The following is an 8,949-nucleotide window of genomic DNA, read 5'->3' as shown; positions in this document are numbered from 1 at the left end:
CGTGACGTATTTTGGATCGCGGGCTCGAGACCAGGTGGGGGCAGTTTGCTTTTGCCGCGATCTTATACGGTCTCTGGAAGTTTAAGTATTAGAAACGAACATAGATTTATATCAACTGCTGTCGTGGCGCGGTTGGTTGCTCTGTACCTCGAGAGCGTGACGTATTTTGGATCGCGGGCTCGAGACCAGGTGGGGGCAGTTTGCTTTTGCCGCGATCTTATACGGTCTCTGGAAGTTTAAGTATTAGAAACGAACATAGATTTATATCAACTGCTGTCGTGGCGCGGTTGGTTGCTCTGTACCTCGAGAGCGTGACGTATTTTGGATCGCGGGCTCGAGACCAGGTGGGGGCAGTTTGCTTTTGCCGCGATCTTATACGGTCTCTGGAAGTTTAAGTATTAGAAACGAACATAGATTTATATCAACTGCTGTCGTGGCGCGGTTGGTTGCTCTGTACCTCGAGAGCGTGACGTATTTTGGATCGCGGGCTCGAGACCAGGTGGGGGCAGTTTGCTTTTGCCGCGATCTTATACGGTCTCTGGAAGTTTAAGTATTAGAAACGAACATAGATTTATATCAACTGCTGTCGTGGCGCGGTTGGTTGCTCTGTACCTCGAGAGCGTGACGTATTTTGGATCGCGGGCTCGAGACCAGGTGGGGGGCAGTTTGCTTTTGCCGCGATCTTATACGGTCTCTGGAAGTTTAAGTATTAGAAACGAACATAGATTTATATCAACTGCTGTCGTGGCGCGGTTGGTTGCTCTGTACCTCGAGAGCGTGACGTATTTTGGATCGCGGGCTCGAGACCAGGTGGGGGCAGTTTGCTTTTGCCGCGATCTTATACGGTCTCTGGAAGTTTAAGTATTAGAAACGAACATAGATTTATATCAACTGCTGTCGTGGCGCGGTTGGTTGCTCTGTACCTCGAGAGCGTGACGTATTTTGGATCGCGGGCTCGAGACCAGGTGGGGGCAGTTTGCTTTTGCCGCGATCTTATACGGTCTCTGGAAGTTTAAGTATTAGAAACGAACATAGATTTATATCAACTGCTGTCGTGGCGCGGTTGGTTGCTCTGTACCTCGAGAGCGTGACGTATTTTGGATCGCGGGCTCGAGACCAGGTGGGGGCAGTTTGCTTTTGCCGCGATCTTATACGGTCTCTGGAAGTTTAAGTATTAGAAACGAACATAGATTTATATCAACTGCTGTCGTGGCGCGGTTGGTTGCTCTGTACCTCGAGAGCGTGACGTATTTTGGATCGCGGGCTCGAGACCAGGTGGGGGCAGTTTGCTTTTGCCGCGATCTTATACGGTCTCTGGAAGTTTAAGTATTAGAAACGAACATAGATTTATATCAACTGCTGTCGTGGCGCGGTTGGTTGCTCTGTACCTCGAGAGCGTGACGTATTTTGGATCGCGGGCTCGAGACCAGGTGGGGGGCAGTTTGCTTTTGCCGCGATCTTATACGGTCTCTGGAAGTTTAAGTATTAGAAACGAACATAGATTTATATCAACTGCTGTCGTGGCGCGGTTGGTTGCTCTGTACCTCGAGAGCGTGACGTATTTTGGATCGCGGGCTCGAGACCAGGTGGGGGCAGTTTGCTTTTGCCGCGATCTTATACGGTCTCTGGAAGTTTAAGTATTAGAAACGAACATAGATTTATATCAACTGCTGTCGTGGCGCGGTTGGTTGCTCTGTACCTCGAGAGCGTGACGTATTTTGGATCGCGGGCTCGAGACCAGGTGGGGGCAGTTTGCTTTTGCCGCGATCTTATACGGTCTCTGGAAGTTTAAGTATTAGAAACGAACATAGATTTATATCAACTGCTGTCGTGGCGCGGTTGGTTGCTCTGTACCTCGAGAGCGTGACGTATTTTGGATCGCGGGCTCGAGACCAGGTGGGGGCAGTTTGCTTTTGCCGCGATCTTATACGGTCTCTGGAAGTTTAAGTATTAGAAACGAACATAGATTTATATCAACTGCTGTCGTGGCGCGGTTGGTTGCTCTGTACCTCGAGAGCGTGACGTATTTTGGATCGCGGGCTCGAGACCAGGTGGGGGCAGTTTGCTTTTGCCGCGATCTTATACGGTCTCTGGAAGTTTAAGTATTAGAAACGAACATAGATTTATATCAACTGCTGTCGTGGCGCGGTTGGTTGCTCTGTACCTCGAGAGCGTGACGTATTTTGGATCGCGGGCTCGAGACCAGGTGGGGGCAGTTTGCTTTTGCCGCGATCTTATACGGTCTCTGGAAGTTTAAGTATTAGAAACGAACATAGATTTATATCAACTGCTGTCGTGGCGCGGTTGGTTGCTCTGTACCTCGAGAGCGTGACGTATTTTTGGATCGCGGGCTCGAGACCAGGTGGGGGCAGTTTGCTTTTGCCGCGATCTTATACGGTCTCTGAAGTTTAAGTATTAGAAACGAACATAGATTTATATCAACTGCTGTCGTGGCGCGGTTGGTTGCTCTGTACCTCGAGAGCGTGACGTATTTTGGATCGCGGGCTCGAGACCAGGTGGGGGCAGTTTGCTTTTGCCGCGATCTTATACGGTCTCTGGAAGTTTAAGTATTAGAAACGAACATAGATTTATATCAACTGCTGTCGTGGCGCGGTTGGTTGCTCTGTACCTCGAGAGCGTGACGTATTTTGGATCGCGGGCTCGAGACCAGGTGGGGGCAGTTTGCTTTTGCCGCGATCTTATACGGTCTCTGGAAGTTTAAGTATTAGAAACGAACATAGATTTATATCAACTGCTGTCGTGGCGCGGTTGGTTGCTCTGTACCTCGAGAGCGTGACGTATTTTTGGATCGCGGGCTCGAGACCAGGTGGGGGCAGTTTGCTTTTGCCGCGATCTTATACGGTCTCTGGAAGTTTAAGTATTAGAAACGAACATAGATTTATATCAACTGCTGTCGTGGCGCGGTTGGTTGCTCTGTACCTCGAGAGCGTGACGTATTTTGGATCGCGGGCTCGAGACCAGGTGGGGGCAGTTTGCTTTTGCCGCGATCTTATACGGTCTCTGGAAGTTTAAGTATTAGAAACGAACATAGATTTATATCAACTGCTGTCGTGGCGCGGTTGGTTGCTCTGTACCTCGAGAGCGTGACGTATTTTGGATCGCGGGCTCGAGACCAGGTGGGGGCAGTTTGCTTTTGCCGCGATCTTATACGGTCTCTGGAAGTTTAAGTATTAGAAACGAACATAGATTTATATCAACTGCTGTCGTGGCGCGGTTGGTTGCTCTGTACCTCGAGAGCGTGACGTATTTTGGATCGCGGGCTCGAGACCAGGTGGGGGCAGTTTGCTTTTGCCGCGATCTTATACGGTCTCTGGAAGTTTAAGTATTAGAAACGAACATAGATTTATATCAACTGCTGTCGTGGCGCGGTTGGTTGCTCTGTACCTCGAGAGCGTGACGTATTTTGGATCGCGGGCTCGAGACCAGGTGGGGGCAGTTTGCTTTTGCCGCGATCTTATACGGTCTCTGGAAGTTTAAGTATTAGAAACGAACATAGATTTATATCAACTGCTGTCGTGGCGCGGTTGGTTGCTCTGTACCTCGAGAGCGTGACGTATTTTGGATCGCGGGCTCGAGACCAGGTGGGGGCAGTTTGCTTTTGCCGCGATCTTATACGGTCTCTGGAAGTTTAAGTATTAGAAACGAACATAGATTTATATCAACTGCTGTCGTGGCGCGGTTGGTTGCTCTGTACCTCGAGAGCGTGACGTATTTTGGATCGCGGGCTCGAGACCAGGTGGGGGCAGTTTGCTTTTGCCGCGATCTTATACGGTCTCTGGAAGTTTAAGTATTAGAAACGAACATAGATTTATATCAACTGCTGTCGTGGCGCGGTTGGTTGCTCTGTACCTCGAGAGCGTGACGTATTTTGGATCGCGGGCTCGAGACCAGGTGGGGGCAGTTTGCTTTTGCCGCGATCTTATACGGTCTCTGGAAGTTTAAGTATTAGAAACGAACATAGATTTATATCAACTGCTGTCGTGGCGCGGTTGGTTGCTCTGTACCTCGAGAGCGTGACGTATTTTGGATCGCGGGCTCGAGACCAGGTGGGGGCAGTTTGCTTTTGCCGCGATCTTATACGGTCTCTGGAAGTTTAAGTATTAGAAACGAACATAGATTTATATCAACTGCTGTCGTGGCGCGGTTGGTTGCTCTGTACCTCGAGAGCGTGACGTATTTTGGATCGCGGGCTCGAGACCAGGTGGGGGCAGTTTGCTTTTGCCGCGATCTTATACGGTCTCTGGAAGTTTAAGTATTAGAAACGAACATAGATTTATATCAACTGCTGTCGTGGCGCGGTTGGTTGCTCTGTACCTCGAGAGCGTGACGTATTTTGGATCGCGGGCTCGAGACCAGGTGGGGGCAGTTTGCTTTTGCCGCGATCTTATACGGTCTCTGGAAGTTTAAGTATTAGAAACGAACATAGATTTATATCAACTGCTGTCGTGGCGCGGTTGGTTGCTCTGTACCTCGAGAGCGTGACGTATTTTGGATCGCGGGCTCGAGACCAGGTGGGGGCAGTTTGCTTTTGCCGCGATCTTATACGGTCTCTGGAAGTTTAAGTATTAGAAACGAACATAGATTTATATCAACTGCTGTCGTGGCGCGGTTGGTTGCTCTGTACCTCGAGAGCGTGACGTATTTTGGATCGCGGGCTCGAGACCAGGTGGGGGCAGTTTGCTTTTGCCGCGATCTTATACGGTCTCTGGAAGTTTAAGTATTAGAAACGAACATAGATTTATATCAACTGCTGTCGTGGCGCGGTTGGTTGCTCTGTACCTCGAGAGCGTGACGTATTTTGGATCGCGGGCTCGAGACCAGGTGGGGGCAGTTTGCTTTTGCCGCGATCTTATACGGTCTCTGGAAGTTTAAGTATTAGAAACGAACATAGATTTATATCAACTGCTGTCGTGGCGCGGTTGGTTGCTCTGTACCTCGAGAGCGTGACGTATTTTGGATCGCGGGCTCGAGACCAGGTGGGGGCAGTTTGCTTTTGCCGCGATCTTATACGGTCTCTGGAAGTTTAAGTATTAGAAACGAACATAGATTTATATCAACTGCTGTCGTGGCGCGGGTTGGTTGCTCTGTACCTCGAGAGCGTGACGTATTTTGGATCGCGGGCTCGAGACCAGGTGGGGGCAGTTTGCTTTTGCCGCGATCTTATACGGTCTCTGGAAGTTTAAGTATTAGAAACGAACATAGATTTATATCAACTGCTGTCGTGGCGCGGTTGGTTGCTCTGTACCTCGAGAGCGTGACGTATTTTTGGATCGCGGGCTCGAGACCAGGTGGGGGCAGTTTGCTTTTGCCGCGATCTTATACGGTCTCTGGAAGTTTAAGTATTAGAAACGAACATAGATTTATATCAACTGCTGTCGTGGCGCGGTTGGTTGCTCTGTACCTCGAGAGCGTGACGTATTTTGGATCGCGGGCTCGAGACCAGGTGGGGGCAGTTTGCTTTTGCCGCGATCTTATACGGTCTCTGGAAGTTTAAGTATTAGAAACGAACATAGATTTATATCAACTGCTGTCGTGGCGCGGTTGGTTGCTCTGTACCTCGAGAGCGTGACGTATTTTGGATCGCGGGCTCGAGACCAGGTGGGGGCAGTTTGCTTTTGCCGCGATCTTATACGGTCTCTGGAAGTTTAAGTATTAGAAACGAACATAGATTTATATCAACTGCTGTCGTGGCGCGGTTGGTTGCTCTGTACCTCGAGAGCGTGACGTATTTTGGATCGCGGGCTCGAGACCAGGTGGGGGCAGTTTGCTTTTGCCGCGATCTTATACGGTCTCTGGAAGTTTAAGTATTAGAAACGAACATAGATTTATATCAACTGCTGTCGTGGCGCGGTTGGTTGCTCTGTACCTCGAGAGCGTGACGTATTTTGGATCGCGGGCTCGAGACCAGGTGGGGGCAGTTTGCTTTTGCCGCGATCTTATACGGTCTCTGGAAGTTTAAGTATTAGAAACGAACATAGATTTATATCAACTGCTGTCGTGGCGCGGTTGGTTGCTCTGTACCTCGAGAGCGTGACGTATTTTGGATCGCGGGCTCGAGACCAGGTGGGGGCAGTTTGCTTTTGCCGCGATCTTATACGGTCTCTGGAAGTTTAAGTATTAGAAACGAACATAGATTTATATCAACTGCTGTCGTGGCGCGGTTGGTTGCTCTGTACCTCGAGAGCGTGACGTATTTTGGATCGCGGGCTCGAGACCAGGTGGGGGCAGTTTGCTTTTGCCGCGATCTTATACGGTCTCTGGAAGTTTAAGTATTAGAAACGAACATAGATTTATATCAACTGCTGTCGTGGCGCGGTTGGTTGCTCTGTACCTCGAGAGCGTGACGTATTTTGGATCGCGGGCTCGAGACCAGGTGGGGGGCAGTTTGCTTTTGCCGCGATCTTATACGGTCTCTGGAAGTTTAAGTATTAGAAACGAACATAGATTTATATCAACTGCTGTCGTGGCGCGGTTGGTTGCTCTGTACCTCGAGAGCGTGACGTATTTTGGATCGCGGGCTCGAGACCAGGTGGGGGCAGTTTGCTTTTGCCGCGATCTTATACGGTCTCTGGAAGTTTAAGTATTAGAAACGAACATAGATTTATATCAACTGCTGTCGTGGCGCGGTTGGTTGCTCTGTACCTCGAGAGCGTGACGTATTTTGGATCGCGGGCTCGAGACCAGGTGGGGGCAGTTTGCTTTTGCCGCGATCTTATACGGTCTCTGGAAGTTTAAGTATTAGAAACGAACATAGATTTATATCAACTGCTGTCGTGGCGCGGTTGGTTGCTCTGTACCTCGAGAGCGTGACGTATTTTGGATCGCGGGCTCGAGACCAGGTGGGGGCAGTTTGCTTTTGCCGCGATCTTATACGGTCTCTGGAAGTTTAAGTATTAGAAACGAACATAGATTTATATCAACTGCTGTCGTGGCGCGGTTGGTTGCTCTGTACCTCGAGAGCGTGACGTATTTTGGATCGCGGGCTCGAGACCAGGTGGGGGCAGTTTGCTTTTGCCGCGATCTTATACGGTCTCTGGAAGTTTAAGTATTAGAAACGAACATAGATTTATATCAACTGCTGTCGTGGCGCGGTTGGTTGCTCTGTACCTCGAGAGCGTGACGTATTTTGGATCGCGGGCTCGAGACCAGGTGGGGGCAGTTTGCTTTTGCCGCGATCTTATACGGTCTCTGGAAGTTTAAGTATTAGAAACGAACATAGATTTATATCAACTGCTGTCGTGGCGCGGTTGGTTGCTCTGTACCTCGAGAGCGTGACGTATTTTGGATCGCGGGCTCGAGACCAGGTGGGGGCAGTTTGCTTTTGCCGCGATCTTATACGGTCTCTGGAAGTTTAAGTATTAGAAACGAACATAGATTTATATCAACTGCTGTCGTGGCGCGGTTGGTTGCTCTGTACCTCGAGAGCGTGACGTATTTTGGATCGCGGGCTCGAGACCAGGTGGGGGCAGTTTGCTTTTGCCGCGATCTTATACGGTCTCTGGAAGTTTAAGTATTAGAAACGAACATAGATTTATATCAACTGCTGTCGTGGCGCGGTTGGTTGCTCTGTACCTCGAGAGCGTGACGTATTTTGGATCGCGGGCTCGAGACCAGGTGGGGGCAGTTTGCTTTTGCCGCGATCTTATACGGTCTCTGGAAGTTTAAGTATTAGAAACGAACATAGATTTATATCAACTGCTGTCGTGGCGCGGGTTGGTTGCTCTGTACCTCGAGAGCGTGACGTATTTTGGATCGCGGGCTCGAGACCAGGTGGGGGCAGTTTGCTTTTGCCGCGATCTTATACGGTCTCTGGAAGTTTAAGTATTAGAAACGAACATAGATTTATATCAACTGCTGTCGTGGCGCGGTTGGTTGCTCTGTACCTCGAGAGCGTGACGTATTTTGGATCGCGGGCTCGAGACCAGGTGGGGGCAGTTTGCTTTTGCCGCGATCTTATACGGTCTCTGGAAGTTTAAGTATTAGAAACGAACATAGATTTATATCAACTGCTGTCGTGGCGCGGTTGGTTGCTCTGTACCTCGAGAGCGTGACGTATTTTGGATCGCGGGCTCGAGACCAGGTGGGGGCAGTTTGCTTTTGCCGCGATCTTATACGGTCTCTGGAAGTTTAAGTATTAGAAACGAACATAGATTTATATCAACTGCTGTCGTGGCGCGGTTGGTTGCTCTGTACCTCGAGAGCGTGACGTATTTTGGATCGCGGGCTCGAGACCAGGTGGGGGCAGTTTGCTTTTGCCGCGATCTTATACGGTCTCTGGAAGTTTAAGTATTAGAAACGAACATAGATTTATATCAACTGCTGTCGTGGCGCGGTTGGTTGCTCTGTACCTCGAGAGCGTGACGTATTTTTGGATCGCGGGCTCGAGACCAGGTGGGGGCAGTTTGCTTTTGCCGCGATCTTATACGGTCTCTGGAAGTTTAAGTATTAGAAACGAACATAGATTTATATCAACTGCTGTCGTGGCGCGGTTGGTTGCTCTGTACCTCGAGAGCGTGACGTATTTTGGATCGCGGGCTCGAGACCAGGTGGGGGCAGTTTGCTTTTGCCGCGATCTTATACGGTCTCTGGAAGTTTAAGTATTAGAAACGAACATAGATTTATATCAACTGCTGTCGTGGCGCGGTTGGTTGCTCTGTACCTCGAGAGCGTGACGTATTTTGGATCGCGGGCTCGAGACCAGGTGGGGGCAGTTTGCTTTTGCCGCGATCTTATACGGTCTCTGGAAGTTTAAGTATTAGAAACGAACATAGATTTATATCAACTGCTGTCGTGGCGCGGTTGGTTGCTCTGTACCTCGAGAGCGTGACGTATTTTGGATCGCGGGCTCGAGACCAGGTGGGGGCAGTTTGCTTTTGCCGCGATCTTATACGGTCTCTGGAAGTTTAAGTATTAGAAACGAACATAGAT

This window comes from Apostichopus japonicus, chromosome 15 (assembly GCF_037975245.1).
Source record: "Apostichopus japonicus isolate 1M-3 chromosome 15, ASM3797524v1, whole genome shotgun sequence".
NCBI lineage: Eukaryota > Metazoa > Echinodermata > Holothuroidea > Aspidochirotida > Stichopodidae > Apostichopus > Apostichopus japonicus.
This window is presented reverse-complemented; position numbering follows the sequence as displayed.